The following is a 27603-nucleotide window of genomic DNA, read 5'->3' as shown; positions in this document are numbered from 1 at the left end:
GAAAATCACTTCAACACGTGCCTGTTCATATGCATAAACTCCTGTGTACCAGATGGCAAAATATAATGACATCTTAAACAGCTAATTGCATAAACCTTTTAATGCAGATAATTGCTGTATCAAAGTAGGAGTTAATAATTTCCCACTGTATTGCCTGGCTTCAGAGTAATCCTTAAGGAAAGTTGTGACAATTCTAACACACTAAAGTTCACCAAGCGGTAATTAAAACTAGCACTTAAATCATTTGACTTTCAAACCCTTAATTATGATTCAGAAGAACTGCTTTGTGGAAATCCAGAATTTATGGATAGCTATGTGATAACATTTAATGCTTGTATTTCATCAAATTTTCTTTCATGGCCCCATGCGGCATAATATTCTAGGGAGCCAATAGGGATTTGTTCCATTCTCCAAAATTATTTCAATAGCAAGAGCTTTGTATTTTGGGGCAAGAGTAGTTAACCTCCACTCCCAGATGGATCTGTGGATTATTTTCACCATATAAGTATTTATAGGGCCCCTACTATAATAACGAAGCCTAAGCCTTACGGAGTACCTGGCATTGTTCTAAGCACTTTACAGGTATTATCTCATTTAATCCTCAGAACAGCTATCTGAAACATGCACAATTAACATCCTCATTCTCCAGATGAAAAAGCCAAACCAAGCACAGAAATGCTAAGCAATTTGCTGAAAGTTAGCTACTAGAAGTTGCTGACCCAAACAGTGTATTGCCCCGTGGGCTAAGCCAGGGCCTTAGTAATACAATATTTCTTACGATTTCATTTTCTAATAATATTTAGAAAGAAAAGTAAAATAACGTAATTGGAGTTAGAAAAGGTAGTTGGCAGGTAGATATCTTTGTTGATTTTAACTTACAGCTCAAGTCCTAATATACTTCAGAAATAGATGCCTGCTATTTTCTATACTGCAGTTCTATAACAGTAAGTAAGCCAAGAAAAGTAAACCTTTCAAACTCAGTTTCGATTACATCAAATACCTGGTTTGAAAAGCATGTGTGGCTTTGTGTTTCTATTTGTCCATCTTCAAAAATATTAGCTTTCAACACCTTAAAGAGGATATACAATAATGAACACAGAACAAAATCCTGTTTATAAAATATACAGCGAATCATAATCTTTTTTCTCTGTGTTAATATTGTAGAGTTTTTCCTCTCCTCAGTTTGGGTAGACATATGTGGACTAAGATAGGAGACGCCAGCTAGTTCCTAGTCTGGGGGCCATAGCATCTGAAATCCTGTTGGTAAAGATTCCTTTCTGTGAGTTAAGCACTATTTCCTCTGGGCTGCTGCTCCTAAGAGCCTTAATTTAGTGGGAAGCATGTTGGTCTAGAAATCGGAAGAATGGCATTCTCATTTTAGTTTGGCCATGAACTTGCACTATGTCCTTGAACAAATTACTCCATCTCCCTGAAATTTAATTCCTTTGCCATAAAAATAAAGAACTCGGCTTATGATTACTTACATCCTTCCCGGTTTTATCATTCTAGAATGTTATGCAACTACATCCCACCATTACCTTAGTGGGAATGAGATTTTTAGGTTATAATTTCTTTAACCAAAACAAAGTCCTGAACTTGGCGGAAATGAGTGTAAGAATGTCTACAGGGTAAGAAGAGGCTTAATTTAAGGAACATTTTTCCAGGTGCACTGCTCAGGGTTTAAAGAGATATAAGATATAGTTCCTGATCTCATGAGCAGTGGATGACACTGACAAGTAAGTAGAGGAGTACAGTGTACAGTGATAGATGCTGTGATAGAAATTAACATGCAGTGCTAGAAGACAGGAGTTACTCCTGTGAGAGGCTGTGGGAGTAATGGGAGATTTCCTTGTGGAGGTGACATTTGAGATGAATTTTGAAGGCTAAATCAGAGTTGATAGTGAATAGTAGAAGAAACGCATTCCATGCAAAGGACACTCTATCCGTGGTATAGGGGAGAAGAAGAGAGAAGGCATAGCTCTCTCTGAACTCTGGAGGCCAGTATTGATAGTTGTTAAGGTGTAAGGCCCAGGAGGAGTAAGTCTAGGCAGGAGAGGTAGGCACAGATCAGATTTTGAAAGGCCTCATTAAGGAGTTGGGACTTTAGTCTGTTAGTACAGGGGAATTCGAACCAAAGTTTGTGTATTTTAGCGTGTTGCTTAAGTTGATACTAATTTCTGAGTTACCATAAAGAACTTTTCTACTCATTTACTTTGTCTGCTTTTTAATAGAGGGGATGTCTATACCAACCAGAAGGAGGCGCCCTACTTTGGCCACTGGAGGGCTGGAAGTCATCATCATCCCTAGTGATCCCCAGTAAACCAGCTTTTATACAGCACCCCCCACCCCAGCATAAGAAATGGTTGGTCTCCATTACTAAGTTCTTAAATCCCTCCAATCGTTGAGTTGGTAGCTTATTTTACATACCAAGGAAGAAATCAACGTCACAATGATGACAAAAGGCAGGGCCGAGAACATTTAGAATGCTTTAAAATGGTAAATCTCACCGATATTGGTAAGGAAATAATTGCTCAGAAGTTCTAATCTGATATTAGGAGTTGAACATTACTCTCAGACACTGTTGGTAGAAGTACATATTGATAATGCTCTACTGATGGACGACTTGGCAATTTATATATAGTGCCTTATATATCTTTTGATGAGTAACTCTACTTTTGGGAATTTATCCTAAGGAAATAATCACAAACTGTTCAAATATTTGACAAAATAATGTTTGTGACAGTGGTTTTATAATGATGAGTAATTGGAAAAATTTTGATATCCAATTCTAGAGAATTGTTTAAATGAATTATGGTATATACACACATGAGAATGCCATAAAGCTATCAGGGTGTTGTGATATATTAAATGAATCAATTCTATTACAAAATAAGTATAGGATGATCTCATTTCTGTTAAAAATATTTGTATATATGCAATGAAAAAAGACAAGTAGGAAATGCATTTCAGAATGGTGAAATTATAAGTGATTTTTATTTTCTTCCTTTTTATGTTTATCTTTTCTAAATTTTTGATAGTGGGAATGAATGTATAACTTTTATAATAAGAAAGCTATAGTAATAAGACTGCATAATAAGAAAATAATATAAATTATTATTTATATTAAAAGACAAAACAAATGGAGCAGACTGGTACATCTCTCTAGTAATGGTGGACAAGGTCATTTGGACTAATCATCATTTTGAGGACAATAAGAGACGCTGATGAAAATATAAAAATACCTGCTCTAAGGCATTGAAAAACTAACAAGATAGTGAAGAATAACCTGGTTACGATATAGAGGAGAGTGAGGCCCAAGTGACAAACTCAGCATTTGGGCCTCCTTTGCCAGGATGGATCTTTGCCAACTCTAGAGACAGTAGCTAACGGGTGGGATGAAGAAGGGAGAGATTGTAGATCAGGACCTACCCAGGTTGGGAGTTCTGGGTTACGACCCTGGGAAGGTCTGAACCCGGGAAAATGGGTGAACCAGAACTAGAGAGGCCCAGCAGGGACTAACACCAATTTTGAATCATTTTTAAATTGTATTGAAGTAATTATGGCTTGAGGACAGAGAGAGATGTAAATATTCTCTGGGGAAGATAGTCATCTTAGGCCTCAAATTTAATTCTATACACAGATTCTCATATACAATGACTATCGTGTAATAAGAAAACTAGGAGTGAAATGAATGAAAACTAACGAAGCCAATAGGCAACAGAAACAGACATATAGGGATCCTAGATATAGGAGTTATGAGACACAAACTTTAAAATTACTATACTTAACATATTTATAAGACACATACTGAAGCATAGAAATACAGAAAAGTTGAAGGAAAGCAGAGGAAATATATACACAAGTACCAGCCAAACACCGCTACATATTTTATAATACTTATATAGCATTACTAGAGATGAAGAGAGATACTGCACTGATAAAAGAGTTAATTCACAGAAATTTTGTATGTTCCAAATAACAGGAATGAAAATACAGCAAGATTTGACAAAACTAAAAGGTGAAATAGACTAACTCATAATCATAATGGGAAATTTTAATAATCACTTTCAATATCTAATGGAACCCTAAGAACAAAAATCAGTTAGGACATATAGGATTTGAGCAACATTTGATTTAATGAACATATGTAGAATAAAACAACCAATAATGGTAAAATACATATTTTTTTCCCCCAAGCACATACAAAACTTCTAGACCATAAAAAAAGTATCAAAAACTTTTCAAAAATTTTCTTCCATGCATTTAAGTCAGAAATCAATAACAAGAAGATAACTGGGAAAATCCCCAAATATCTGGAAATTACTAAATACAGTTTTATAGTCCCACAGTTCAAAGAAGAAATGACAATGGAAATTAGAAAATATTTTAAACTGAAAAATAATGAAAAAAATGTATCAAAACTTGTGGGATACAGATAAACCTTAGAGGGAAATCTGTAGCTTCAAATGCATATATTAGAAAAAAAAAGGCTGGAAATCAGTGATCTAATTACCTATTTCAAAAACCAAAAGCCAACAGCAAACACCATGCTTAATGGTAAAATGTTAAAAGCTTTGAGATTGGGAACAGCATAAGGATGATTACTATCAGTGCTTCTATTCAATGTTGTACTGATTCTAGCTTGTATTGTAAGGCAAAGAAAGAAATAAAATGTATAAGGATTGGAAAGGAAGACATTAACTCTTATTACTTGCATATGATATGATTGCATATGTAGAAAATCCAAAATATTTAAGAATTATTGAAATTAATGTGAGCTTAGCAGACCACTAGATACAAGATCAACAAAAAACATTGCATTTCTATGTATAAGCCTCAAACAATTATAAAATGAAAATTTATATATATGATAATGTCAAAACTCTTAAATGCTCAGGAATGAACTTCAACTTCAAGAAGACAATAATATTGTGTATAAAATGCCTAGGTAAAAGCAGAGCTATATACCATGTTCACAATTGGACAATACAGTGTTATAAATATCTTATTTTTCTCTAACATGATCTATAAAGTCAATGTGTTCCCAATTAAGTCCCAAAACGATTTTAAAAATAGAACTTGAAAAGGTTATTCTAAATGCATATGTTAGTGCAAATGGCCGAGACTAACCATGACACTTGATGAAGAAGAATAGTGGGAGGATTTGCTCCACTGGATATGAAAACTGCAGATATCAGTATAGTATTGCCACCTAAACAAAAACATAAAATAGGATCCCAGAAAGAGACCCGTGTATATACGGACAGTTGATTCAAAGATATTGCTTCAGAGCAGTCCAAAACTGATGATTGTCTAATAATTATCAATAATTTCCAAAACTGGGTCAGTGGACTGTCCTTACAGACAAAATGAAATGACTTACTGCTTTACACCAGACCAAAACCCAGCAAATGAATAAGTGCCAGGTGGCTGTAGTTCTAAAAGTAAAAGATAAAACAATGAAACCTCTAGAAGGTAAGATAGCATATCTTTACAACCTGGGGATAGGGAAAATTTTCTTAAAGTAGACAAAATAAAGCACAAACTTTAAAGAGAAATATTGATATAATAAATTACATAAAATTAAGAACTTTTTTTCCTCCAAAAACACCATCAGGAGAGTGTAAAGAAAGCCACCAAATAGGAGAAGACATTTGTAACAGATATAACTGAAAAAGATTTGAGTCCAGACTAGTTAAAAATAATTCCTGTAATTTAAAAAAGAAAACAAATCTGGCACATGGGCCTGAACAGTCACTTCACAAAAGAGGATATTCAAATTGTTAAAAAGCATATATAAAAGATGCCCATTAGTCATCAGGGAATAAAAATCAAAACCCCAATATAATCAACACGCATATCAGAATGGCTACAATCGATAGACTACAAAACCAGAGCCTCTGATCAAGATGGTGAAGTAAGTAAACTTTGTTTGCCTCCTCCCATGACAACATCAAAATCATAACTAAATTATAGAACAATCAGCCTGGAGAACCATCTGAAGATTAGCTGAATAGAACTCCTATAACCAAGGATATATAGGAGAAGCCATGTTGAGACAGGTAGCAGGGGTGGAGATACTCGTCCCATACCCACACGTGGCAGTTGAGAATTGGGAGGGATATCTCAGGTGCAGAGGTCCCCCCTGAGGAGTGTGGAGTCCCAGCCCCACACTAGGCTCCCCAGCATGGAGTACTGGAGTACTCCATGAGAAGAGGAGTACCCACAATACCTGGCTGTGAAAATCGGTGGGGGTTCTGTCTGGGTGAGATGAAGTGATACTGGAAACCCAGGTGTCCTCTTAAAGGGCCTGTGCACAGACTCACTTGCTCACAAACACCCTATTCAAAGTGATGAAAAGCAAGGACCTACAATCAACATTATTCTACCAAGCAAGACTATCATTAGAATCACAGGAGAGAGAAAGAGCTCCCCAAACAAGAAAAGGCTAAAGGAGTTCATCACCAACAAATCAGTATTATAAGAAATGTTAAAGGGACTTCTATAAGAAGGAAAAAACCCCAAAAGAACACAAGTATGAATAATAAATTGGCAATAACTACATACCTATTAATAATCATTTTAAATGTAAGTGGATTAAATCCTCCAATCAAAAAAAGGTAGGGTGGCTAGATGGATAAGAAAACAAGACCCATATATATGCTGTCTACAAGAGACCTACTTCAGATCTCAAGACACAAATAGACTGAAAGTAAAGAGATGGAAAAAGATATTTCATGCAAATGGAAACACAAAAGAAAAATCTGGGGTAGCAATACTTATATCAGACATAATATACTTTAAAACAAAGGCTATAACCAGAGACAAAAAGGACATTTCACAACGATAAAGGAATCAATCCAACAAGAGGATATAACCCTTGTAAACATTTATGCACCCAATGTAGGAGCACCTAAATATATAAAGCAAATATTGACAGACATTAAGGGAGAAATAGACAGTAATACAGTAATTATATGGGACTTTTACACCCCATTGACACCAATGGACAGATCAGCTAGACAGAAAATCAGCAAGGAATTGGTGGCTTTAAATGACACATTAGACCAGATAGATTTAGTTGATATTTTTAGAGCATTTCTCCTCAAAGCAGCAGGATATACATTCTTTTTAAGTGCACATGGAACATTTTCAGGATAGACCACATGTTAGGCCACAAACCAAGTCTCAATAAATTTAAGTAGACTGAAATCATATCAAGCATCTTCTCTGACCAAAATGATATGACACTAGAAACAACTATAAGAATAAAACTGAAAAATACACAAACACATGGAGGCTAAATAACATGCTACCAAACAATGAATGGGTTAACAATTAGATCAAAGAAGAAATCAAAAAATAACTTGAGACAAATGAAAATGAAAACACAATGATGCAAAATCTATGGGACAAAGTGAAAACAATCCTAAGAGGGAAATTTACAGCAATACAGCAATTTAACCCTACACCTAAAGAAACTAGAAAAAGAAAAACAAACAAAGCCCAAAGTAAGTAGAAGGAAAGAAACAATAAAGATTAAAGAGGAAATGAACAAATTAGAGTCTAAAAAAAAAAAAATACAAAAGATCAATGAAACCAAAATCTGGTTCTTTGAAAAGATAAACAAAATTGATAAACTTTTAACCACACTCACCAAGAAAAAAAGAAAACCCAGATAAATAAAATCAGAAATGAAAGAGGAGAAATGACAATTGACACCACAGAAATACAAAGGATTTTAAGAAAATACTATAAACAATTATATGCTGTCAAATTGGACAATCTGGAACAAATGGATAAATTCTAGAAACATACAATTTTCCAAGATTTAGTCAAGAAGAAACAGAAAATCTATTTGTCATACCACATCAAGAACAAACAGAGCTATAACTACTAAAATTGAACCACTAATCAAAAACCTCCCAACAAATAACAGTCCTGGACCAATGGCTTCACTGGTGAATTTTACCAAACATTCAAAGAAGAATTAACACCTATCCTTCTCAAACTATTCCAAAAAAATTGAAGAAGAGGGAAGGCTCTCAAGCTCATTTTAAGAGTCCAGCATTACTCTGATTCCAAAACCAGACAAAGACATTACAAAAAAATAAAACTATAGGCTAATATCCCTGATGGACAAAGATGCAAAACCCTCAACAAAACATTAGCAAACTGAATTCAGCCATACATTAAAAAGATCATACACCACTATCAAGTGGGATTTATTCCTGGCTTGCAAGGTTGGTTCAATATCTGCAAATCAATTAACATGATACACAAATAAACAAAATGAAGGATAAAAATCATATGATCATATCAATAGATGCAGGAAAAGCATTTGAAAATATCCAGCTTCCATTTATGATAAAAACTCTCAGCAAAGTGGGAATACAGGAAACATAAGCTAAACATAATAAAGGCCATATAGGAAAAATCCATGGCTAACATCATAGTCAATGGGGCAAAGCTAAAAGTGTTTTCCTAAAGATCAGAAAAAAGACACGGATGTCCACATTCATCACTTTTGTTCAACATAGTATTGGAAGTCCTAGTCACAGCAATCAGACAAGAAAAAGAAATAAAACGTATCCAAATTGGAAAGGAAAAGTAAACCTTTTATTATTTGCAGACGACATGATTCTATATATAGAGAACCCTAAAGATTCCACCAAAAAACTATTAGAACTGATAAATGAATTGAGTAAAGTAGCATGATACAAAATTAATATTCAGAAATCAGTTGCTTTTTTATACACCAGTTACAAACTATCAGAAAGAGAAATTAAGGAAACAATCCCATTTACCATTGCATCAAAACAAAACAAAAGAAAAAAACAACCCAGGAATAAATTTAACCAAGGAGATAAAAGACCTGTACTCAGAAAAGTGGAAGACATTGAAGAAAGAATATGAAGAAGATACAAATAAATGGAAGCATGGATAGGAATAATTAACATTGTTAAAATGTCCATACAACTCAAAGCAATCTATAGATTCAATGCAATCCCTATGAAAATACCAATGGCATTCTTCTTAGAACTGGAACAAATAATCCTAAAATTTATATGGAACCACAAAAGACCCCAAATAGCCACAGCAATCTTGAAAGAGCAACGTTGGAGGTATCATGCTACCTGCTATCAAGTTATACTATAAGGCTATAGTAATTAAAATGGCATGGTGCTGGCATAAAAATAGACATAGATCAATGGAACAGAATAGAGACCCCAGAAATATACCCATGCCTCTGTGGTCAATTAACGTATGACAAAGGAGGCAAGAATATACAAAGAGGTAAAGACAGTCTTTTAGTAAATGTTGTTGGGAAAACTGGACAGATACATGCAAAGAAATGAAACTAGATCTCTTACACCATATACAAGAACAAACTCAAAATGGATTAAAGACTTAAATGTAAGGCCCAAAACTATAAAACTCCTAGAAGAAAACATAAGTAGGATAGTCTCTGACAATGCTCTTAGTAATATATATATATATTTTTGATATATCTTCAACAAATGGGACCACATCAAACTAAAATTTTTTACACAGCAAAGGAAACCATTAACAAAGCTAAAAGACGACGTACAGATTGGGAGAACATATTTGCCAATGGTATCTGGTAAGGGGTTAATATCCAAAATGTATAAAGAACTCATACAACTTAACATTAAAGAAACAAACAATACAACTGAAAAATGGGCAGAGGACCCGAATATACATTTCTCCAAAGAGGACATACAGATAGCCAATAGACATAGGAAAATATGCTCAACATCACTAATCACCAGAGAAACGCAAATTAAAACCACAATGAGATATCACCTCACACCTGTCAGAATTGCTATAATCAATAAATCAACAAACAACAGGTGTTGGGGAGGATGTGGAAAAAGGAACCTTCATGTATGGTTTATGGGATTGCAAATTGGCGCAGCCACTATGGAAAACAGTATGTAGTTCCTCAAAAAATTAAAAATAGAACTACCTTATGACCCAGCAATCATACTTCTGGGTTTATTCGAAAAAATCCAAAACACTAATTCGAGAAGATATATGCACACTATGTTCATTGCAGTGTTATTTACAATTGCCAGAATATGGAAGCCACCTAAGTGCCCATCAATATATTAGGTTGGTGCAAAAGTAATTGTGGTTTTTGCAATTATTTTTAACCTTTTAAACCGCAATTACTTTTGCACCAACCTAATATGATGAAGTGAAACATTACTATACAATGGAATATTACTCAACCACAAAAAAGAATGAAATTTTAACATTTGTGATAATATGGATGGACCTAGGAGGTGTCATGCTAAATGAAGTAAGTCAGACAGAGGAAGACAACTACCATATGATTTCACTTATATGTGGAATCTAAAGAACAAAATAAACGAACAAACAAAACCCATACAGACTCATAGATACAAAGAACAAACTGATGGTGCCGGTCCGGTGGCTCAGGCGGTTAGAGCTCCATGCTCCTAACTCTGAAGGCTGCTGGTTCGATTCCCACATGGGCCAGTGGGCCCTCAACCACAAGGTTGCCAGTTCAATTCCTCGAGTCCCGCAAGGGATGGTGGGCAGCGCCCCCTGCAACTAAAATTGAACACACGGCACCTTGAGCTGAGCTGCCTCCCGAATGGCTCAGTTGGTTGGAGCGCGTCCTCTCAACTACAAGGCTGCCGGTTTGACTCCCGCAAGGGATGGTGGGCTGTGCCCCCTGCAACTAGCAACGGCAACTGGACCTGGAGCTGAGCTGCGCCCTCCACAACTAAGATTGAAAGGACAACAACTTGACTTGGAAAAAAAAGGCCTGGAAATACACACTGTTCCCCAATAAAGTCCTGTTCCCCTTCCCCAATTAAATCTTTTTTTTTTTTTTTTAAAAAGAACAAACTGATGGTTGCCAGATAGGAGGTGGTTGAGGGGGTAGGGGGGTAGGGTGAAACAAGTGAAGGGATTAATGAGTACAAATTGGAGTGCCCTCGGCCGTCCCTTGGATCTGTCTCTTGCTTCAACAATGTTTGGATGGAACAGACCCATGGACGCCCTTTCTTCCAGCCTCCCAGCACCCTCCAACCTCTTTTCCAGTCTCAACCTTTGGGACCAACTTAGCCATCATCGGCCTCTGAAACCAGCCAACACCATTTTTTGAGCTTAACTCCTTATTGCCAAACAACCATGAGAGCCCAAGTTCGTCAGAATTATTCCACCGAGGTGGAGGCCACTGTCAACCATCTGCGGGCCTCCTTCACCTACCTCTCTCTGGGCTTCTGTTTCGACCACGAAGATGTGGCTCTGAGCCACTTCTTCCCTAAGTAAGTTGGTCGAAGAAAAGCGTGAGGGCGCCGAGCCTCCCTTGAAGATGCAAAACCAGCGTAGCAGCCACACCTTCTTCCAGGACCTGCAGAAGCCTTCCCAAGATGAGTGGGGTAACAGTCAGCAAGCCGTGGAAGCCTCCATGGCCATGGAGAAGCACCTGAACCGGGCCTTTTTGGGTCTGCATACCCTGGGTTCTGCCTGCCCAGACGCCGATCTCTGTGACTTCTGGGAGAGCCACTTCCTGGATGAGGAGGTCAAACTCCTCAAGAAAACGGTAACCACCTGAGCCTGCTTAACCTTTGCAGGGTGGCCAGCCGCTACCCTGCTGGGCTGGGTGAGTATCTTTTTCTCTCTCCCTCTCTCTCTTTTTTCAAAAATGAGGGCGCTGCCCACAGTGGCCCATGCAGGGATCAAACCAATCCTTGGCAGCCTTGCTGTTACCGGTATCACGTTCTAACCAACTGAGATAATCGGCTGCCCCATGAGTATCTCTTTAAAAGGCTCACCCTCAAGCATGACTAGGAGCCTTTGGAGCCCAGAGGCCTTTGAGGGACCCCTGTGCAACCCCTTGGTGTTGGGCTTTTGCCTGAGCCTCTCCTGCAACCGGTAGGCAGCCTTCTAATCACCCTGGAGGCCTCTCCCATGCCATGGACCAAATTGAAACAATAAAGCTTTTCGGAGCAAAAAAAATAAATAAATAAAAAAAGAAAAAGTACAAATTGGTAGTTTCAAAATAGTCACAGGGATGTAAAGTACAGCATAGGGAATATAGTCAATAATATTGTAATAATTATGTATGGTGCCAGGTGGTACTAGATTTATTGGGGGGATAACTTCGTAAATTATATAAATGTCTAACCACTATACTGTACACCTGAAACTAATATAATATTGAACGCCAACTGTAATTGAAAAAAAAATAATTAAAAAAATAGACTACAAAACCAACTGTTGGTGAGAATGTGGAGCAACTGACATTCTCATACATTGCTGGTGGAATTGGAATTGATACAACTACTATGGAAAACAGTTTGGCATTATCTACTCACGTAGAACACAAGAATACCTTATAATCCAACAATTGCTCTCTAGGCAGAGATTCAACAGAAATGTGTGCTCTGTGAAGAACGTATAAGAAAGTTCATAGCAACATTATTCAAACTACTTAAAAATTGGTAACAATCCATCACCCTGGATTGGATAAATAAAATTGTCATATATTTACACTTTTTGTTACTACACAACAGTGAAAAATGAATGAGTTACAGGTACCTGTAGCAAAATCGATCAAGCTCACAAGCATAATACTGAGCAAAAGAAACTAAATAGAAAAGAATGTATGTATAGGATATGATTCAGTTTATAGAAAGTAAATATGATTCAGTTTATAGAAAGTATGTATAGGATATGATTCAGTTTATAAAAAGAAAAAGAAACAGAGCAAAACCAAACCACGGTACTTAGAGAAACAAACTTAGGTGATAAAACTATAAAGGAGAGCAAGGAAGTGATACCCTTAAAAATCAAGTGATACCCTTAAAAATGGTAGGTAGTGTTTGGGCGGGGGCGAAAGAGAGGAGTTTGTGGGAGACTGACTGAGTTCTATTTCTTGACCTGAATGCTGGTATGACACATGTTCACTTCACACAAGTCATCGAACTGTGTGTGTCTGTGTGTGTGTGTACATATACATATTTTTTGTTTAGCAATGTGTTTCAGATATATGTTTTATTTCATAATAGGAAGATGAAAGAAAAGGATGAAATCACATGCACACAGTTTATAAGGTGAAGGATGACGTTGAGCATTTAGATTGTGCTAAAAATCTTTAAGAAACCCACATTAAAGGCAGTGTCTGTTCAAGATGGCATATGTATGGCGCGCGTGCTTTTTAATCACCATATCCTTCACTTGTGACCAATGCAAATCACCAATAGATTGTGCCTCATTTTCCCACAGAGCCCTGACTGACATTTCAGACACGTTCCAATCTATTTTCCATCTGTTGTCTACGTATTCTGACATATTAGATAAAGTAAAAAAAAAAACCACACAACCGTTTGTGTATGAACCCAGCTTGGCATACCCTCCAAAGCTCACTAATTCTTGACACGTATAAAGAAATTGTGCATAAAATTAATTTCAGTTCACAGACTCAGGAACCTTAACAAAGGACTCTGACGGCATGTTCTATCCCCAGAAAGTAGGATCACATATATGAATAGTAAGTATGACTTACAGTTCTGAGAAGAGTGGAGTACATTTTTTTTGGTTTATTTTATCAAAAAACAAAACTAGGCCCTCTGCTAGTCACTTGGCACTAAGAGGGAACATCACAAATACGATCCTTGCCCTCATGGAGATGCCCCTCCAGATCTTTCAGGGTCCTTCACTATGTGTGTCATTTTTCCTGTTTATCTCCCTCCCCTCTGATCTTTCACTCCTATTGTTTGCCATGCACTGTTGTTGTCACTATTCATCAAGAATGTGTTCACTACCATCTTGGTGCTTAGAACTGTGCACAGTGGCATGAGAGGACATACTGGGAACGTGAGACATAGTTTTAGGCTTCAGTGCCCTTCCGCGAGTTGAAGGATGAAGGAAACATGTACATATTAATGAAATAAAGAGTATGTGGTTAAGGGACAACCTGCCCCTGGGATAGAGAAAAACTGTTATAGGATTTTCAAGGCAGGAGGGATTGGTGAAATTGAAGTGAATGGTGAAGAGTTCATGGACATGGTGAAGACTTAATGAAAACATTTAATGTTATATAAAATCCAGTCTTTGAACGCAGCTTAGGGACTTTGTCATCTAAGCCTCTCCACTGCCAGCTAACTCCGTGTCTGGCCAATTCAGGCTTGACCTTCAGATTTAATCTAGGCACCACCTCCTTCAGAAAGCCTTTCCTGACTCTTATCCAGCAGTTGTGTGTCTCCTTCTTTCTCTCCCATACTGTTTCTTAAATAGCATTTATTGTACCAGAATGATCAGTTTATTGATGTTCCTTAGTTCTATAACCCCAGCACATATGCATAGTGATTTTTACTTAATAAGTAATCAATAAATGTTTGTTGACTATTGAGGCAATGAATTGTAGAGGGTAAGGAAGTATATGAAAAGGAACATCAAAAGTGGTGATGACAAAAGTACATCAGGCAGAATTTGGCCTCATGGAGAACATTGGGAGCAGGATGGGACAACACTCTTTTCAATAGTGCATCCAAGGTCAGTTCTAGTGACTAAATTCTCATTCTCATGCTCAGCATAGTACTATACTCTTTTTTTTTTTTTAAATCCCTCTTGTCATATTGTCTGTACTTGGCTTTGTGCAGCTCAACATTTCTATCAATTATTTGCATGAGGAATGGATGTTTCATTTAATAATATCTATAGCTGGGAGGAATAGCTAATACCGCAGATGATAGAATCAAGACTTAAAATAATCCTGACAAGCTGGAACATTGGTCCAAAACCACAAGATGAAATCCACAGGGACATATGCAAAGTACTGTCTTTAGATTAAAAAACAAAAATCAATGGTACAATATACAAGCCTATATCAGTAGACTGGAAAAATATTTAGGAGTTTTCGTTGATCATCAAAGTAAGTTACAGACATTAGCAAGGAACCCGCCCTCCACCAAAATCCAAAAACTTAAATGACAAAATCAGCACCTAAGAGATGGGATTAAACATATGCAAAAGCAAACTTGAAAAACAAATAGAATTTCTGGCATAACCGATGGTATTTTATCTAAAAGGAGAAAATGTTAGTGAGAAGAGGGACTGGTTGGTCGGCGTGAAACATAGGAAATGAAGAGCTAGTGTGGACCAACTGGTATAGCATCAGAAGCTAAGAGCCTTTTACTATGGTGTAGTCAGTAGATATGTGTGTGGCCCCGGGGTCAGCCAGCTGCCTAGGCTTCAAAACCAAGTTTGCAAAGTACTGATTATGTCATTTTAGGCAAGTTACTAATGCTTTGGCAATTCTCGCCTATAAAATGGGGAGAATCATGATCCCTACTTAAGGAGTAGCATGTATTAAATGAGATAGGGTGTGATGGTGCTTGGCTCTTAGTCAGGGTTCAATACATGCTAGTTATTACTATTGATTGGTCTCTTTATTGTAGATTGATACACTAGCTTGTTTAGTTTCTACATCAGTCTTTTGTGAGATTCTGCAGATGATTTTTTTTTTTTTTTTTGAAGATGATGCTTTCCATGAAAGTCTGCTTCATTTCTGGTGGGCTGAGGGGAAAAAAAAAATCAAAAAATCAAATTCCTGAATGTTTGACCCTGGAACTACAGTCATAGTGTTTTTTTAAAAAATAAAATTCATATCATGTAACTATGCTAAACAGAACATAGTGGAATATTCCATTAATTTATAAAAACCTATACTTTAAAAATGGCATGGAAAAACTGAAATATATTCAGGTTGTCATGGCCTAAGAATGACTAAAAAGACAAAAATGCTAAAGGGAACTGGTATAGCTGCCTTTAAGCCTTGGAGACATGCCATGTGGAAGAGGGCACAGAACTTGTTACCTCCATGAAAGGAAGGCCTCTGATTGAATGTGTGGCACAGGGAGCTTCCATCCCTGAATGCACACACTGCAGGCCCCTGACAGGAAGGCCAGGGAGGAATAGTTTTTTGGGTCTGTATTTCTGTAAGTATGGGCATGGGCAATGAACTCTACCAGCCGTTATATCTTTTGAGTCCCCATGAGAACCTTTCGAAATAAACAGGATCTGGAATTCGGTCTTTGGCCTCTAAATCCAGTGTTCTTAAAAAGTGTGCTCTGAGGTTACCTGCACCAGCATCATGCACCTGAGGTGTTTATTAAAAATCCAGATACCTGGGCCACGTTCTTAGAGATTCTGATTCAGGAAACCTGGAGTGGGGCCCAAGAAACTGCGTTGGCACAGTCCAAGGTGCTCTCTGCTCTTCTACTAAATTTTCTAGTATAATACCAATTTCAAGACTCTGTTGTTTCAATAGATATTCATAATTCCTATAATGTCCAGACTTGTTTCAGAGGCTGGTGGATACAGTGGTGCATATGACCATATAGTTCCTTTCTAACTGGAGCTTGTGTCTAGTGGGAGGACACATTGGTTACATAAGAAAGCCAATAAAAATAAAGAATCATATCAGACAGTGAGAAGGGCTGTAGCAGGAATTACATAGGGAGCTGTTGCTGAGCTTGATTGGGTGGCTCTTCTGGATTGGAGCGTCTTTCTCCAAAGGGTGATGTTAAGCTGAGAGCTGAATGGTGAGACCACCACATAGAAAGTCGGGGGCAGAGCATTCCAGCCAAGGAGCTATGAGACGAACATGGCTGCTGTGTTTGAAGAATAGAAACAAGCTCAGTGTGGCTGAACGTGAGGGGAAAGTCAGGGATCAGGTTAGACAGGCTGACAGTACCCAGATCATGCAGAGCTTTGATTTTATTTGAAGTGGGATAGGAATCCATTAGAGGGTTCCAGCCAGGGAAGAGATAACGTGATTTGCATTTTATAAAAGGTCCCTCTTGCTGTTGCACAGATTCCATAGGTGTGTGACGCCCATTTATTAAATATACCATCACTACCTCGGAGAGAACCTGCTTTTGATGGGTTTCTCTGTTAACACCTATGGTGTGCTTTATAGTCTCCGAAGCATTTTTATATACCTTATGTGATTGGATCTTTTAAAAATCCCATGAGACTCATCGTGTTATAATCCTCATGTTACTGATAGAGAAACTGAGGCTCATAAAGAATGAGATTCTCCCTAGACCACGTGTCTTCTAGGTAGACATTTGAAAATGAGGAGATTTTACATAAAAATCTGGACATTTTGCCTTAAAAAAATGACGGTGTGTCCCAACCAAACCCACATTCCTCATGGAGACGTGGGCTGGCGCTGTTGAGGGGTGTCCCGTAGGAGGAGAGCTGTCCCCTCCCTGCCATTACTCCGGATCTTCTTCAGTCCTTTTGTTGTCTGCTTACTCCTGGATGGATCTGAATTCCAGGCTGCTGCTCTCAGGAGTTTTCAGCCCACTCCGTTGGTACCTCTTAAAGAGCCACTTTCCTCTTCCCTCATTGAGAGAGAAAGAGATCCTGATGTAGCCTGGTTACCCCAGTCAGGGGACTAGAGCTTCTTCCCCTGGGAGCATAGCCCAGTGCCACCTGTGCAACATAAAGCTTTCTTTGACGTGCGTGCTTTGCTTAGAAATGTATGCAAAATTTGCCTTCTCTCTCTAATATGGCTACTTGAAATACTGATCCATCAGGAAAAAAAAAATCCATGTTTACCCTACGCTGCCACATTACTTTATACTCTGGATTGCTTGGAAGTCCCCTAACATCGTATGACAAATGTTGTGTGTGTGTGTGTATTTTTCTAGGGGAAGGGTTCATGACTTTATTCAGACTTTCAAAGGGATCCATGATCCAAAAAGTGTTATTTCTAGCATAGGGATTAAAAGTAAGACTGAGCAGAGTCAGATCCTGGCTCTGCCGCATTACGTGTAAAGTTCCCCAAATCTCTGATTCTAGGTTTCCTCATCTAAAAAAATGCATTTATGAATCCTGGGCTTGGGGAGCATTGATTAAATGAGGTACTATACATGAAGTGATTAGGTCAGTTCCTGGCACATGGGGGACAATTACTAAGGAGCAGGGATTACTATTGCCACTGCTGATGTTGGATTGGTCTTCTTCCATTGTATCTAAATGCCTGCTATGGACTGAATTGTGCCCCCCACCCCAAATTCATATGTTGAAGTCCTAACCCCTGTTACCCTCATTGTGACTGTATGTGGAGATAAGGCCTTTACGAATTAATTAAGGTTAAATGAGATCATCAAGGTGGGGTCCTGATCTGATAGGACTGGTGGCCTTATAAGAAGGGGAAGAGAGAGCTGTCTCTCTCTCTTCATACACAGGTGCTAAGGAAAGGCCATGTGAGCCCGCGGAGAGAAAGTAGCCATGTGCAAGCCAGGAAGAGAGTTCGGGCCAGAAGCCAGCCATGCTGGCACCCAGATCTCACACTTCATGCCTCCAGAACTGTAAGAAAATAAATTGCTGTTGTTTAAGCCACCTCATCAATGGCATTTTGTTACGGCAGCCAGAGGAGCTAAGACAATGCCCAACTCCCTTCTTTCCTGAGCCAGTCCCTTCTAGGTCAGGGGTGACAGGAATAGCTGTTAGCTCCCTGGGGAGTGAGGTCAGTTTTGAATTAGTCTTGCTGTTCTATGGTCAGGGGTTCATTGTACCTGAAGTGTCCCGGTGTTCCCCAAGATGATTTTTTTTTTTAATGACTTGTAGGGCGACCTGTGCACATCACGGTTTCTGGCTGTCTTTCCTACTGAGTGCTCCACTTTGCCTGTTGACGAGAGCATTCTTGTTATCATCAGCCTTCTGAGGAAGCCATGTGGTTTAATGACCGAAGATGCGGATGTTAGAACTGCCCGGCCTGGTTCTGAATCCTAGCTCAACCACTCGCTGTGTGACATTGGGTAAGTTATTAACCCCTCTGGGCTTTAGTTTCCTCTTTTGTAAAATGGTGTTAATAATAGTGCCTATGTAAAAGGGCCACTATCAGAATTTAATGATTATAATAGATGGAAAGTGCTTGGCATATATTAAACCCTATGAAGTCGAGAGGTTATTATAATTACTTGACTGGGGCTCTCAACCAACTTTGGTTGGCCCCCTTCCCTGATAGTCTTGGACTTGTTTCCTGTTCGAGCAGCTGCTTGCTGGAGCCCTACTCTAAGTATCAGGTGCGTGCCGTTGACCATCACCTTGCTTGACTATCTCCTGCCACTATAACCCACGCACTAGATTTGAACACTTTGTGTACTGACTCAAATGTTGTAGTACTCTTCCTTATAATGCAGTGTCCTACCTAGCTCACATAATAGGATGAAGATGTAACATTCATGTTGATAACCTCCGCCCTTTCTCTGTTCCTAAATAATAGTAAAAAAAGGGGAGGGGACTATGATATCTCTACATATATAAGGGGTCATCTGCCAAGAGGGCTTATATATATCATTCTTATTGGGGGGTGAGGGGAGTAATAGAATTCAGTGGTTCCCAAATGTGATGGGTAAGGATCAAAATCCCTTGAGGAACTTCTTACTAGTGTGGAGCCCTAGATTCCCCATCCAGAGCTTTTGTTTCAGTAGGTCTGCGGTGGGGTCTAGGAAATCATGTTTTTAATAAGCACCTTAGGTAATTCTAATGCAGCTGTTTAGCTCACTTGTATTTGAGAATTCCTCGGCCAGATGTTCTCTCAAGATCTCTTTTAGCCTGCAGCATATGAGATTCCGGAATAAATATAAGGACTGGGGAAGGTAAGGACATTTAGAGCAAGATTCTACTTTCTTAAAGCATTTTGCAGGTTGGTACCTGGTGGGCAAAACCACAACCAGGCACGCTTATGTTAGGTTTTGTCTAGATTTTCATCTAAATGGGGGGCTAGATATCTCTAGTTTATAGCAACCAAAGAATTAGCAGTGACCATATCAGAAAATGCAATCACACAGTAAGTTATCATTGCTCAATTTGCAAATAGCTATTCTCCAAAGTCATGCATTCTGGGAAGGGTTTCTGGAATGGTGGTCCCATTACATTTTCTATAAATTACCTTCTGGGCCAAATGGATCACTGACACCTATGGCAACATTTATTTGCAACAATGAACTATCTGTGGTGGCTAAGATTTTCCATGTACTAACTAGAATTTCAGAGTAGCTAGAACAAGAAGCATCTTTTTAGAGAAGACTTAAATCTTAGAAACAACCGCCTGGGAGATAAAATGCCATCCTCCTGTATTCAGTGAAGACAGGCTGGGATTTGTTGAGAAAGCTAGTTAGTGTCAAGGAAGCTGCAGGCACTGCACATTAAAAGGCATCTCGCTTTTGACGAGTGTTTAATTTGGCCTTGTAAAGTGTATGAAGTGCAGGCATTTAATTTGTTTGACAGAAGCAAGCCCAAAGCACCTCCTGTAATTCTGTGCCACAGGGTTTCCTGAGTCTTACCACATGTTAGGCATCGTCTGGAAGTCTGTATTAAATAAGCTTCGACTCAAAACACCAGCTTGACAAGGGTCTGTTTTAATTGAAAGACACAAAGCTCTGTCTTCTGAGCCAGGTGGAGGGACATGAAGGAGTTCATCATCCACCGTCCTGTCCTAAGGAACCCCTTGCTCTTTCCTGTAAGAGGACATAGATGCTTTGGAGCAGGCAGGTAGGACTCTATCCGCGGGCCCTAGAATGTCTGCTGTTGCTGGCCTCCCATAACATTCTCTTTTCTTCAACAATGCTGGCTCTCTGCCACAATGCCAATCATCTCTAGCTGAGACAGTGATGATCTCAGAGACCACTTGTTTAGTATTACGTTTGAACAAACCAGAATTAGAAAACTTTACCAAATTCCTACACTTTGACATTCCATGCATTAATATCCAGCTGCTCTAAATCAACCAGATCCATATCCATCAAGCTTTTCTGCCTCACACATGTGAAGTGACCATATTTTACCAATATTATTTAAATATTCCCCCAATCAAAGTATTCTGCTGCTCCCTGCTTAAGCCTGGTCATAGTTTCACGAGGAGAAAGTTGGGCTCTATTCCACTTAGAGAAGTGGAAGAGATGACAAAATAGGTTAGATCTAACTTGAAATACATACGTGGCTCCTTTTCTTGGGATCGTACACTCACAATTTCTATTTTCTAGAAACAGGCCCAATCTTCCCTTTCTTCCTCATCTCCTGCCACTCTCCCCCTTGTTCTAGTCTCTCTGCTCCAGGACCTTCTTGAGTTCCTTCAAAATTCAATATGCTCTCCTGCCCCAGGACCTTTGAAAGAGGGGTCTCTCTACTGAGAAATTCCGCCTGCCTCCTACCAGTTCCTTTGTTCAGTCATTCATTCAACGTGTATTTATTGAGTGTCTATATGTGCGAAACATTTTCGCGAATGAAACTGATTAAAAAACCCTTCTAGAACTTACATTCTAGTTGGGAGGGGTACTCAGACCAGAAATAAACATAATAAATAAGTAAATCATGTTTTGGAAAATGATCATTGATATGGAAGAATCGAAAGGAGCAAGGTATATGAGAAGTGCTTGCAATTTAAATAGAGTGGAAGAGAAGTCCTTACTGATACAGTGAAATTTAGTTAATTATCAATTGTCCTTTGAATTTAGCTCAGATTAACTTCTTCAAGGATGTCCGCCAGACGACATCTATCAGTGAGTGTCTGAATGTCTGACTAGGTCATCTTCTGTTATATGCTCTTATAATCCCCAACACTTTTTATTCATAGCTCTTAGCACCATATGTAATGAAATACTCATGTGGTTATTTGTTAAAGAATGTCACGTCCACTATATTGTCAGCTTCATGCAGGCAAGGATGAGATCCTTTTCTATTCCTTCTCTGTCTCCAAAGCTAGCTCAACACAAGGGCTCAATACATAGTTGTTGAATGAATGAAAGAACCCGTACAGTATGGATAAAAATGTACATTCAGGCTACATTCAGGGAATCAATTGAGATAATAAATAATGACTGAATGATATGAATGATAATGAGAAGTTCTTTTTATAAATTGTTACGTTCTATAAACATGCACGTATTACTATTTCTGTGGATAAAAGACCCTCTTGTATCAGCATAGTTCTGTGTTCATTGAGATTGTATGACCTAGAATCCCCCTTATGAAGACAGTGTGGTTTAGTGGATAAGAGCATGGGTGATAGAACCAGACTGCCTGGGTTCATTCTTACCTCTGCCACGTGACTATGTTGTGCCTCTACTCCCTCATCAATAAAATGGGATGACAATGTTACCAACCTCACAGAGATGCTGTAGAACTTAAAGGACTGAATATCTCTAAGGTGCTTAGTAGAAGGCCTGGCCTATCGTAAGTACTCAGTACACATATCAGGGTTATGGGTAGTATCATCTGCCATCCTATCAAGACATTTAATAGTTATTGACTGAAATCTTTCTTGGTTTTTTTTCTTAGAGACAAATGAACTAGTAATTCCTAGTTCAGTGATGTTTTCTTCAACGTAAGTCAAAGAGTAAGAATGACTCTTTTCAGGCCCCATCCTGTCAACTCCAGCATCTGTTCTAGTTCACTTAGACTTTTATCTTGGTGGTCCTTTCCCGAGTGTCTTGGCAGCTGGAAGTTAAGTTAGAGCTGATGCCTGAGAAAACCGGATCCAAATGCTTGTTCTGCCACTTACTGGGGGAAAGACCTTTGGCAAGATATGAAACTCTTTGAGGTTCACACTCTCATCGATAAAATGGGACTCGTAATTGTTCCCTCACAGGCTTGCTGTGAGGACTGCATGAGATAATGTTCATGAAGGGCCAATCAGAGAGAAGTTTTACAAATATGAGTTCTGCCTTCCTTGAGCTTTGTTGAGGAACAAATCTACACTTTATTTTATTTTTTATTAAAATGTTTTTTAGTTAAAGTATATTTGGCATGCAAGAGTATATTAGTTTCAGGTGTACCACGTAGTAATTCAATGTTTATATACCTTACGATGTGATCACCACACTAAGTCTGGTAACCATCTGTCACTGAGCCAAGTTACTACGGTACTGTCTAAATTCCCTGTGGTGTACACTACATCTCCATGGCTTATTTATTTTATAACTGAAAGTTTGTACCTCTTATTTCCCTTCATCCTTTCACCCGTTCCCTCATGCCCCTCCCCGGGAACCTTCTGGAGACACGACATTGCGGTCTGTAAAGGCTTGAACAAGTGTTCTAAATCAGGAAGCCAAAGTCAACACATTTGGAACTCACTACACATGCCCTGAAATGATTCATATTATTGGCAGAGACTGTGCACATTTGTTGTCCTAGAATAAGGAAGAAAACAGTTATTTAAAAGAACATTCTTTCTAATATCAGAAACATATCAATTTATATAGCATTAACTAGCTAACTAACTAGCTAACTAATTAACAACTAACTAACTAGAATCACCATACCAAATATGTTTTGTGGATTGCAGAAAAAATTTAAAAACAACTTCCTATTGTTGACTAACAAATACTCGTTAGGGATATTTGATGGTATGATAGTCACAGGCACTAAGGAGAATTGTTCTGAATGTTCAAAGTTACTGTGTGATGATTGTAATTAGGTATTGCCCCAAGTTGTGTGTGTGTGTGTGTGTGTGTGTGTGTGTGTGTGTGTGTGTGACAAAAATAAAAATAAGTCCAACATGCCCCCTTCACATGCACACATTTTCTTTTTTTCCCCCTCCTGGATGTTTTTGCTAACCATAGCTAATGATTTTCACCAGTTGTTCACTTGGAAATACGCTTTTCCGTATGTCACAGTTAAACTCTTCAAATTATGTTTCACTTCAAAAGTCCCGGTTTTAGTTTCCAAATCTTCTTTTCCCCCATGTTTGGGGTTTTTGATGAACACATATTTGTTGAGGCACCACTGGGTAGATGACAGGCTCCCAGAATGAGCTTTTCAGATGTTGGATAAATTGGAAATCTATAAACCCAAAGTTAGAGGAGAATTAAAATTATGTGTGAACATGAACTGAGGGCTTAGAGGGCAAATGCTGTTCACTGCTGGTAGCAGCAGAATTGGGGGATTTATTTTCTACTTAGTGGCTTAAAACGTGGAGTCGAGATGTGAGGAGGCCTTGCCCACCTGTCCTGAGGGATCTTCAGGCCACAGCAGCTCATTCTAATTCCTCTGGCAGCCTTGTCTGCTTGGTGAAGATAGTCACTATTCCAATCAGGGCCTTCGATAACACTTCACAGTCTATAAAATGAAACTCGGCATTCATGGCTTTTCAGGGTGTGGATTCTGCTTTGCTTTTCCAGCCCGATTTCCTTTTGCTCCTCTGCTAGCTCCCAATGCGTCACCGAAACCAATTTTTGGCTCTTGGTCCTCATTCACTGAGTACCTATTCCTGGCCAAGCTTTATTAAGTTTAAAGAATATTTCACCCCCTCAGTTTTTCTGGGAGGTAGTTATTGTTATCTCCACTTTATAGAGGAAGATACTGAGGTTCAGAGACATCAAATGTCTTGTTCAAATTCCTGGGCGAGTGTATGGATGAGTTATGATATGAACCCAGGTCTCTAACTTCAAAGCCGCAGTGGAAAGCATCACACAGTAATGCTTTCCTCCTCAAAAATGCATCCACATTATCTCATTCTGCACCTTTCTTCCATATAGTGGCAGAATGATGGGCCCCTAAAAATGTCCACGCCACAATCCCTGGAACATGTGAACAGGTTACCTTCACATGGCAAAGGGGAATTAAAGTTGCAGATAGAATTAAAGTTGCTAATAGCTGACTTGAAAATAGGGAGATGATTCGAAGGAGATGTGAGGATGGAAGAATGGTCAGAGATAAACAGTGTTGCTGACTTTGAAGATTTAAAAAGGGACCAAAAACCAGGGCTGTAGGTGGTCTCTAGACACCAGAAAAGGCAAGAAAATGGATTCTCTTCTAGAACCTCTAGAAAGGAACACAGCCTTACAAATACCTTGATTTTTTAGCCTAGTGAGACCCACACTGGATTTCTAACCCACAGAACTGTAAGACAATAAATTTATGTTATTTTAACCCACCAAAGTTTTGATAATTTGTTATCGTAGCAATGGGAAACTAATACACTCCAAGTAGTATTCCTTTTCTGCATACTTTCAGCTGCTGGCATGTCATGCCCAGGGCTGAAACCAACCAACCATTTTCATCAACACCTCCCTTAGTATCAAAGCCAGCTTTTGGGGAAAACACGAAGCTGACTTTGATTCATTGCATTATCCTAGACACAGCTAACAGAAACTGTCATAACCAAGCTACTGAATGACTTGTCCAAGGTCACACAAGTAGCAGTGTTAGGGACAGAGCTCAAATTCCTAACTTCTACTTCTAACAGCTTACAAGGAAAACTTATTCATTCAAAAGCATCAGCATTTTTCAGGGATCCGTGCTTTGAGATTTAGTTTTTAATGGCCCACATAAGCATTTCTAGATCTAGTAAACAGATTGGATCCTGGGAAATCATACTAAATAAGTCTATGAAAAAACCTGCGACTATTGGAATTAACCTATCCACCACCATCTTGTTCACTCATTCATTCAAGCAATAGTATATGCCAGGTAGTGTGCTAAGTCCTGAGAATTATAAATGAGTAAACACAAACAAACAAACAAGCAAAAAAACAACAAAAAAACACAAACCCACAGTTCATGCCAATCAGAAACTCACTCCTGGCGTTTAGTGGAACTGAGGGAATGGTCAGGGGTGGGGAGACTAGATCTAATAAATGGAAATTGCAATGCCTTGTGATAAGTGATGTTATAAAGTAAAGAAGCAGAGTCGCTAGGCAACCTAGAGCAAAGGGTTCCGTGAAACCCGAGGCTTCTGGAGGAGGCAGTGCCTTGGCCGGGTTTTGAAGCAGGAGTAGGAGTTAAGTTATAGAGAAGCAGAGAGCATTTCCACCTGGAGGAACAGTAGGGTTGGACTGGTCCACTCAGATAATGGACCACAGAAGTCTGCTATTCTCTACCAGAGTCCCAAAGTCAGCTCCAAGAATTGTTGGATAATTCACTGAATTCCAGAATTGTCTAGTTTCATTTGTGAATGAGGGCCCAGCCTCAGATGGTCAGTGTGTAGAATGGACGAGTGGAAGGAGCTACTAGACAGAGGAATGAATTTTGATTCTATTCCTGCCCAGCTGTGTTCACTTTAAGAGTGTCTCTTTGTGCCTTAGTTTTCTTGTATGTGAAATGGGAAAACAAAGTCTTCCTTTGCAGGGTTGAGGTGAAGGCTAGAAGCAATGCACGTGAAAGCACTTGCCACAGAGTGTTATGTAAAGAGCAGCTGTTACGATCAGCCTTAAGCAAAGGGCTCAGATACTCTCTCGTGTTGCTCATAGTTCCCTCCAGTCTGCAGATAGTTCTAATCTGAGTCTAGGGGGTTCTCACTGCAGCTGGTCCATAGCAGGCTGGGGAAGAGGTGCTAGAGAGGTTTGACTCCAGGTAGAAGTAAGAAGTCTACTGTCCTATAATCATTTTTCATACAGCTGCTAGGGTCATCTTTCTGAAGGGTAAAGCTGACCGTGCCTAAATCCTTAGAAAGCCCTTTCTTTTCCTTGTCCCTGGGTCCCTCTCTAGTGTGACCCACTACTCCTCCATCTCAGACACTCAGTGTTTTCAGCTACTCCTTCCTTCCCCTTGTGTTATATCTGCTCTGCTGGTGACATTGCCTAGAAGGCCCTTACCCCACTGTATTGGTCTGGAACACTCCTCTCCCCTTTGCAACACAGCTCACACGCCACTCTGTCGAGTCTCCTGACTTCTCCGCAGTGATTTAGCCCTATCCCCTCTGGGCTGCCATGGTGTCTTGCACACATCTCTTAGTTTATTGTACACATTGTACGAAATTAACTATTTATTCATCTGTCTCCCCCATCAGCCTGGCTGCTCCTGGAGATCGGTTTTGTGTATTATTCATCTCTGTATTTCTACCACATAAAAGGGGCTCAATCAATGTTTGTTGAATGACTGACTGACTAAACGAATGAAAGGCAGACAGGTCTTCAGAATTTTCTAGTAGCTAACTCTTGTAAAAAGGTGGATTGGGAGTCCTATAAGTAATTACACTATCACATTCTGTAACGGATTGGTGCTAGCCAGGGAATGACAGTATGTCCAAAAGGTAATGAATTAAAACCTTGCTTTGGCATATCCCCTTTCAGAAATGGGAGCAGTCTTTCAAGTAACTTGAAAAATGGGCTTCAGTAAAAGTGTAAGAAAATATATGCAATTAGACTCAATCAATAAAGTTGTCCTTGACTAATGTCTACATTTAAGGGAGTTTAATTAAATTATGAAAAAGGCCTTTCTGATTTAACTGTCAGTCTGGTTTATCATGTATGCACATGAGCTCTGCATAGGGTTTTCTTTCAAGATTTCCAGACCCTCAACCAACACAAAGCTACAGAGAAGTATCAACACCTTGTTAAGAGAGGAGAGTGTGATAGGTGAGTTTGAGAAAGAAGGGAAGCCAAAGCAATTTGTCCAGGTAGGCTGATAGAAATAGAAACTCTGCAAAATGTTTTTTCTCATTTACAAAATATTTATTCCGCACATACTATAGGTAAGGGACTGTGCTAGGTGCTGGCAAGGCACTGGAGTGGAAAAGACAGGTGTTGAACATAAATATATATAATTATAAATTATGTGTATTATGTTTGTGCTCCCCCTAAG

General features: G+C 38.9%; 2 protein-coding genes across 9 annotated transcripts in view; one reads left to right on the top strand and one right to left on the bottom strand.

Moving 5' to 3' along the window:
• Positions 1-27603, bottom strand: part of NFIA (nuclear factor I A) — a 562979-nt gene that overhangs the window by 398343 nt on the left and 137033 nt on the right. The gene's annotated exons all lie outside the window — the stretch shown is intronic.
• Positions 1-27603, top strand: part of LOC141572107 (uncharacterized) — a 147687-nt gene that overhangs the window by 19221 nt on the left and 100863 nt on the right. For all 4 annotated transcript variants that reach the window (XR_016018637.1, XR_012497235.2, XM_088791164.1 and 1 more), the window contains exon 2: positions 18646-18836. The gene's annotated coding sequence lies outside the window, so the exon portion shown is untranslated. The remainder of the gene's footprint in view (positions 1-18645; positions 18837-27603) is intronic.

The sequence above is a fragment of the Rhinolophus sinicus genome, chromosome 14 (genome assembly GCF_057876585.1).
Source record: "Rhinolophus sinicus isolate RSI-liver-muscle chromosome 14, RSI-T2T, whole genome shotgun sequence".
Lineage (NCBI taxonomy): Eukaryota > Metazoa > Chordata > Mammalia > Chiroptera > Rhinolophidae > Rhinolophus > Rhinolophus sinicus.
Note: the sequence above shows the minus strand (reverse complement) of the source record. Positions and strands in the feature narration are given on the sequence as shown.